The sequence below is a fragment of the Papaver somniferum genome, unplaced genomic scaffold (assembly GCF_003573695.1).
Source record: "Papaver somniferum cultivar HN1 unplaced genomic scaffold, ASM357369v1 unplaced-scaffold_21, whole genome shotgun sequence".
Classification (NCBI taxonomy): domain Eukaryota; kingdom Viridiplantae; phylum Streptophyta; class Magnoliopsida; order Ranunculales; family Papaveraceae; genus Papaver; species Papaver somniferum.
In genome coordinates, this window is record NW_020631041.1 from 12015255 (window position 1) to 12021695 (window position 6441).

At 37.3% G+C, this 6441-nt stretch overlaps 1 long non-coding RNA gene across 8 annotated transcripts; it reads right to left on the minus strand.

Annotated features, from left to right (window-relative positions):
- Positions 1–264: 264 nt before the first annotated feature.
- Positions 265–4220, minus strand: LOC113340340. 8 transcript variants are annotated; one of them, XR_003355455.1, is made up of 10 exons: positions 3675–4220; positions 3414–3453; positions 2802–2848; positions 2471–2619; positions 2148–2324; positions 1828–1959; positions 1600–1718; positions 931–1008; positions 612–844; positions 265–503 (listed from the first exon to the last, which is right to left on the minus strand). It is a non-coding gene; the product is annotated as an uncharacterized LOC113340340 (long non-coding RNA). The 8 variants fall into 8 exon arrangements; XR_003355454.1 differs by lacking the exon at positions 3414–3453 and having other exon boundaries at positions 3675–4219; XR_003355453.1 differs by lacking the exons at positions 2471–2619; positions 2802–2848; positions 3414–3453 and having other exon boundaries at positions 3675–3815; positions 3918–4218.
- Between the last annotated feature and the right edge of the window lie 2221 nt (positions 4221–6441).

Genomic DNA, 6441 nt, shown 5'->3' on the forward strand with positions numbered 1-6441 from the left:
TCCAGAAGCCTTATCCTTTTAATACAACATTGCTATAATGCTTTTTCTTATATATTGTTTCTATTTCACATGTATAAAATTTCTTGTAACTGTCATCACACCATCGCTCACCTGCGACGACCACCATCAACCACCGCCACCGCCAACAACCATCACCGCCCCAAATGACCATCACCACCAGCGACCACCACCACCACCACCACCACCACCAACCACCATCAACCACCGCCACCAACCACCACCGCAACCCCAAAACAACCACCACCACCGCCGCTGCCAACCACCACCGATGACTACCACCAACCACCGTCACCGCCAACTACCGTCACCGCCAACAACCAAAACCAACAACAAAGCGCCACCACTTCCCACCGCCACCGCCGCTAACCACCACCACAACCTCTGCGGATCTGGAGGCAACTAGCTTTGATAAGGTTTACCGCTATACTTGATGAATGTATCTGCTTCAATTCCTGTTCCATATGTGTTATTAATGCCAATTCCTGTTCCACACCAAATTGTAAGAACTCATAAGAAAATTCCAAGTAGTATTAATAAAAAAAAGTTGAATTTGTATCGAGAAACTGTTCTTTTCTATGCATTTTGCTTACCAGGATCCAAAAAATGACAACATACTTCTGGCCATTTTCGTGAAGTTTATCCACAAAAGCATTCATTTTGTCTGCTGGGAAGTTCATGGGATCAAGAGTGAAAAGCTTGTACTTATCCATGTAATCGATATCTGTCCACATTACATCAAGAGGGATACTGGCATTTGCATACCCAACAACTACTTCCTCGAGAACAGATACATTTTGATATCCGTATAGGCACTGATGAAATCCTGTATGGACAAACATAATATTATTAAAGTAGGATTAGCTTGCATTTATCTATAAAATAGTGCTCACATGTAATAAGTTTTCTTACCAAATGCCCAGTACGGCACAGGAGCAGGACGACCAATGAGTTCTGTATATTGGTTGATAACAGTCTTTGGTGAAGGACCTGCAAAGAAGTAAAAATCTACAACAAGTGAAAAAGTTGTCTTAACAAGATCTACATAACAAGTTACGAAAAAAAAAAAAAAGAAGCCAACTAGACCAGACCAAGTTGTCTCCATATCTAGAACCAAGTAGCCTAAGTTGTCTCCAAATGTGGAGGCAACTAGTCCCTTTAAAAAGAAAAAGCATACACAAAATGAGTGAACCTGGCGTGAGTCGAACACGCATCTTCTGACACTGAATCAGTCGCGTTACCATTGCACCACAGATTCGTCGCAACTACTCTAAGATATATATTTAAAGATAATTTCACATGCTTCTCAAAAAAATGGGGCCAACTAGCTCAAGTTGCTTCCGAACCTGGAATCAACTGGCTCGAGTTGCCTCCAAATCTAGATCAACTAGCTGGAGTCGCCTCCAAATGTGAAAGCAACTTTCTCAAGTTGCCCCAAAAATCTAGAGACCGAGAACGAAATGGAGCAAACTAGATAAAGGTAAACTATTGCTAATCCCAAGACAGAGTGGAACCATGTACACATGTCTTGGCAGACTATATAGACTCAAGAATTAATAAATGCATCACGAGAGAGTATACCTGAAAATCTATGGAAGAGATCGAATCAAAATATAAACTGGTTAGCCTTCCTTATCAACTTCATGATGCTCTTATGAATAGTGTTTAAGCACTTCATTCAGTTCACTAAAATCAAAATCCTGAACAAGAAAGTATCACAGTAAAGAAAACAAGAATAAGCCTCCGGTTTGGCAAAACAGTAAATGAGTAATTTCTTATAAGAAAGAAATGTTATATCAACATGCATACATGACCAGCTAACCACCAATTCCAGCACTACCGCTAGTCAACACTTTGCATCTCCCTAACGGTAATTGAATCAGAAATGGCATGAGAGATTCTTAAGATACAAAATATAATATCTGCAACAACCATTTTTACCTGACAAAAGAAACTCAAACAAATCAAAAACAAAACCGAAACTCAATACAAAAACAAGAGATATAAGTTGTCTCCAGAAAAAGGAAGCAACTATCACAAGTTATCTCCAATAGTGGAAGCAACCAAGACAAGTTGTCTCCAAAGTTGGAGTAACTTGATGAGGTTGTCTAGGGTCACAATTACGTTACCTTCCCCACAGAGCAGTTGTGATCGGTCAACCAGCTAACCACCAATTCCAACACCACCAACACCCATAAGCCCACTGCACTTTCTTGGTAACACCACTCACAAGCATCTCCAAAACAGCATACTTTACAACAATATTTCATATCTTGTCAATGATCTATACTCTTAAGGTCAAACTCCTGTAAAGTTCCATAGAACAATTAATGACACTTTCTAGATGATGTCTAATTGAATCATTTATTTATCAACAGCATAAAAATGTTATTTGTAATATAAAGATTGAAAAAAAAAAACATTTAGAACAAGCAAGAAGATGTACACGTACAGAGGACCAGAAACTAAATCCTTCACACATTCTACAATGGTTTCTTATAGTAATAAGGTCGCCTTGAGGTGTCTTTAAACTAAATTTCAAGATGGCAAATGAATCCCCAAGGACCAAATGAACTATCCCTAACAGTCTTTCTAGCATCCCTGCACCCAAGCTCGAAGAGAATGGCCAAACAAGTAAACATTGTCAGCCCAGTCGAAAGGCAACGACAAAACAAAACCAAATTTTAAAAAATGATCGATATGGAAACAAAAGAATTTCTTTTTAACTGGATGATAAAATGAACTCCTCAGCTTGTATTAATCAACCGAATTAAGATGAGTACCTTAATTACAATGGCAATGAAGTCTACATATGATGTGCCATCAATCCCTATTACAATTCAAGTTGCAACAACAAAGAGAACCAACTTTAAACTCATACACCACTACTATAAAAAGAATACTCCACTGACTTGATACACATTTTAGCAAAGATAACTAGCTGGTTAGTCACTAGCAGCAAGTCTTGCATCCAATAAACTCATAATTACACCATCTAAGGGAAACAGAAGTGACTACCCAATCCACATCTAACAAGCAGTCATTGCAAACAATATATAAGGATAACTTTATATAGTAGAAAAAACTGTGAGACAAAACCTTTCTTACTAATAACTGTAACACACATAAAAAAAGAAAAAAGACTAAAGTCAATTACGGCAACTACCAGTAACCTGCAGCCGTTTAATCATTTACAAATTCACTTTCGTATCCGAAAAAAATTTATGCAGATGCAAATGCGAAAGAATGCGTTAATTTGTAATACCAAATGTTAAATTCGCTTGTAGTTAGCATTGACCAATGCTAGCACAAACATTCAGTTGTACATTTTGCATACCAAGCCAATAAAATGATACAACTTTAACAACATTGAGAATGAGGTAATAACAACTCACATGCTTGTAAAGTCCAATTGATTCATATGGGAAATCATCTCTACCAATTGACAAAAAAAAATGAATCAATCGAATTCAGTTTGGTTTTCCAAATTCTCGACATTCAAGAAATGTGTAAATTGACAAATCTGCTAAATTTTCAACTTTAGAAAATTGAAAACCTAAAAATTAATTTGAACTGTAAACTCAAAATGATACTTCTTAAAATAGAAACATCAATAGAAATCACCATAACCAACAATAGGGAAAGTAGTAACAAACCATCATCTTTTGGATACACTTCTTCCTTCACAGCCAAAAGAAATCACCACCACCATCTCCCAACCACCAAAATCACACCAAATCTCCACCACCACCTCAACTTCCAGAATCTCCACTATCTCCCTCACCTATCTCATCATCCTACCCTCACCACCACCACCAACAATAACAACAATCAACTCAGAATACCACCACTACCAGCATAAACTTAAACAAGAGAAGAAAGATAATCACCTAAATCACCTTTAATCTCCATCACCAATTTAGGAATCGACGTAACTTGAACTTTGATTTGTATCACGAAAATACAAATCCAAAAGGAGAGAAGATAATCAATCCAATTACTAGATCTATTTGTTCTTGATCCGGCGGCGGCGGCGGCGGCGATGAAGATTTCAATACTACACGTTGCATCTGTGGTGGTGGTGGTGGTGGGATTATGAAGAAAGTGATCGTAGCGATGGAGATGGTGGCGGTAGGTTTAGAGCAGAGGAGGAGAATTGGGTTTTTGTCTTCTGATTCTGGGGATGAGTAAAGGAAGAAGAAGTAAAAGGCTAAAATAGGGACTCTGACAAAATACGATATTGCTTTGGACTTATTTTTTGAAAGTTGTTTTTAGGCATACGTAAATCTTTTTAGGCATACAAAACAATAGTCATATTTCCGGGGATCTTATAAGGGATATTCTATGGATAGTTCAATTACCTATATACCCTTAATACAAAAATCTAAAATTAGTTTTCTAAAAAATCAAAATCAGTTTCCCTTAACATCTCTTCTTCTTCCTCCTCTAGCCGAACTCTTCCCCTCCCGCGAAAAAAAAATTCATCACCGTGATTAATTGTCGATCCGTAAAAATTTGATCATCGGTTAAACTCAACTACGTAATGACTCGTACAAAGAAAAGCATGGACTAGGCAAAACAAATCGTCTTCTAATCCATCAATTGAAGAAGAAGAACCAATTGAAGATGAAGGTGTAGAAACTGAAAATCAATCACCAATTGAACCAGAAATTGAACCAACTACATCTCCAACTCCGGAAATGAGGATAAGAAAGTAAGTTTTACAAACCCAATCTCTTATTTGTTGTTTTTCATCGATTAAATGACGGTTACGGTGTTGGGTTCGGCTCAAAATTGAGTTGCGTTTTTAGCCGAACTGTTATTCACAAAAGCTTCTTGTAAGTGTATATGAACAGTTCGACATGAAATTTCATGAAATTTCAAGCCGAACCTAGTCACGGGTAGAGATGCATAGGGGTTCGGCGTAATCGATAATCATAATATGTGCCGAACCTAGCACATTTACGAGGTTCGGCTATTACCATATTCACATTATGTGCCGAACCAATACAAAATTCTTACCCCAACAATTATCAGGAATATAAATGATGAGGTTCGGCTTATATAATACTTATGTAAATAGCCGAACCATGTACTACCAAAAGGTTCGGCGCTTACGATTTTCTCAATATAAGCCGAACCTCACATAATTTTTCTTCCAGATCACATAGGATTAGGTTCGGCTCATTATGACATTTTAAAACAAGCCGAACTAGGAGCTACAAAGTGGGTTCGGCTCATAATAATAACACTTTCAGCTTGCCGAACTGTTCATTAGTTGTCAATATCCAGGTGGGTTCGGCTGATATATTAAGCCGAACATATTCCAGAGTCGTCGAACCTTAGTGAAAAATCACAAACTTTTTATGATTTTAAGCTACAAAAGTGAGATTAAACATAAGATAGAAGTGTACCCTCCTCATCCATTGAATGAAATACAAGTTTTTTTCTCATTTTCCTCTTCTCCTTCTCCAAAAAAATCTAACTTTGTTTTTCTTACTCAAAATTTTTTAGCTACACAAATTTATAACTAAATAATCTTAAAACTAATCATTAATCACTAATCAGAATTATTTTAACTAATCATTAGTATTAATACTAATCCTAATGGGGCAGATTTGCCATTAAAAAAATATTTGGTTAAGGAGGCTTCTGATTTTGTTATTTCACATCTTTTTTTGTCTTTATTAGGTATGCCTAATAAGATTCATGTATGCCGAAAAACCGCATTCTATTTTTTACCTCTTAAGGGTAATTGTGCTGTGCAAGGCCCATTAGTATGGAGGCCACATAATGATTTTGGCGGATCCACAGTAAATGCAGAAAAATTAAGATGTCACGTAAGAAATCACCCTTTGCAAACGGCGCCTCATAAGTTGAGCGGTAATGAACCTTTTTTTTTAACGGCCTTCAAAAAGGTAAATGATCCCCTCAACTACTGGAAGTAACCACACAGGAGGAACAAACTAGTACATAGAGGCATTGTTTGTTTTTGCCCATTAAGCTAGCTCATGAGCAACAGAATTGCAAATGCGTGGTTGGAAACTGAAAATACAAGCAACTAGTTTAGAAGAAAATAACTGAACATCCTTAAAAATAACATCCGTTCGCGAATCTCCATCAAACAGGCCAGCATAAAATTGATCAATGAGAGTCTTCACATCACTTTCAACTATGATATGAGTTAGCTGCTGCTCCACTTCTTTTTTCAGACCTGCCCAAGGAAGCACAAAATGAGGCTTTGCAAGAGAAATCCCTCATCACATATCATGCACCATTTGCTCCAGAAATGACATCAAAGGCACCACTAGTATTACATTTAATCCATCCTAAGGAGGGGGTATCCATTTATCACAAATACTGACAGAACAAGTAGCAGATGGTATAGGACAGGACTTCCTAGTGAGAAGCATTGCTTTAGCT